The sequence below is a fragment of the Athene cunicularia genome (genome assembly GCF_003259725.1).
Source record: "Athene cunicularia isolate RWA chromosome 1 unlocalized genomic scaffold, athCun1 chr1_part1, whole genome shotgun sequence".
Lineage (NCBI taxonomy): Eukaryota > Metazoa > Chordata > Aves > Strigiformes > Strigidae > Athene > Athene cunicularia.
The window spans coordinates 94,488,239-94,489,302 of NW_020799091.1; positions in this window are offsets into that span (position 1 = coordinate 94,488,239).

The window sequence follows — 1,064 nt, forward strand, 5'->3', positions numbered from 1 at the left end:
GGACGCTTCTCCAGTGGTCCGGGGGCCGCTCGCCGGGCCGTGGCTGGGGAGGGCTGCACCCGGCGCGGCTCCCCGGCCGGCTTCCTCAGGAGGGCCCGGAGGGGCCCCGCGGTGGCATTCCCTGAGGAAACGGGGGGTCGAAGCAGCCTCTGTGCCCTCCCGCACGAGGAGGAGACGGCTCGTCTGGCCCCGGGACTCGCACGCCATTGATTTACAAGCTGAGCAAGCGGCTGTGGGTTCAGAAATGGAGAGAAGAGTGTCGCTGAGTTGCCCTCGGCGTTCGTTTTTAACTCAAAGACCTGCATTCCAGAGAGGCCCTGCAGAGATGGCGCCTGAACCACACACTCACCCGTGAAGTGCAGTGGGTGGTGGTCGTGTGCCGTTAGGGTTATGTTGGCACTGCTGACTTGATTCTAGATCCGGGACTAGGTTTTATGTTAGATTCATTAGGCGTGCTCCCCAGCGGCAGAAAGCTCTGCCTGATCAGCTCACCAAGAAGCCAGATACTGGTGGACGCACCAAACATCTGAAGTGCCTCTGAAGTTACGTACCTGCTGGGCCTGTTCTTGGTGTGTGACGAGGCTCCCTCTCTATTCCTCTGGAAGCAGCAGGAAGAGGGGGCGAATTATAGCGGGGGTCTGAGAATTGGATTCAAAGAGTCTACCAAACGCTGTCTGTGCGAGTTCATAATCTGTGACTAATATTCTAAGCAGGGAGGTCGCCATAACACATGGTCTTCATGTAGCGTGTGCAGACACAGAGGTAATCTTCACAAAGCCCCTGGAAGGCAGGTACGAACTTTATCCTTGCTGAGCTGTGGAGGGGCGTTTACCGCAGGCACTGCAGGGAGGGAAATGCTGCGCAGAACATCTGTGCCAGGTCAAATGGGGGGCCCGTCTCCTGCAGTACCCTCCCTCCTGGCAGTGACTGGGAGATGGATGCTCAAAAAAGAGCTTAAGCACAGGGCTGGCTTGTATCAGATGTCTCCCTGATGCTTTCACAGCCTACAGCCATTTTTGGCTCAAGGACTGCTTGGCGGACTTGTCACTGCTGAATGTGCTACT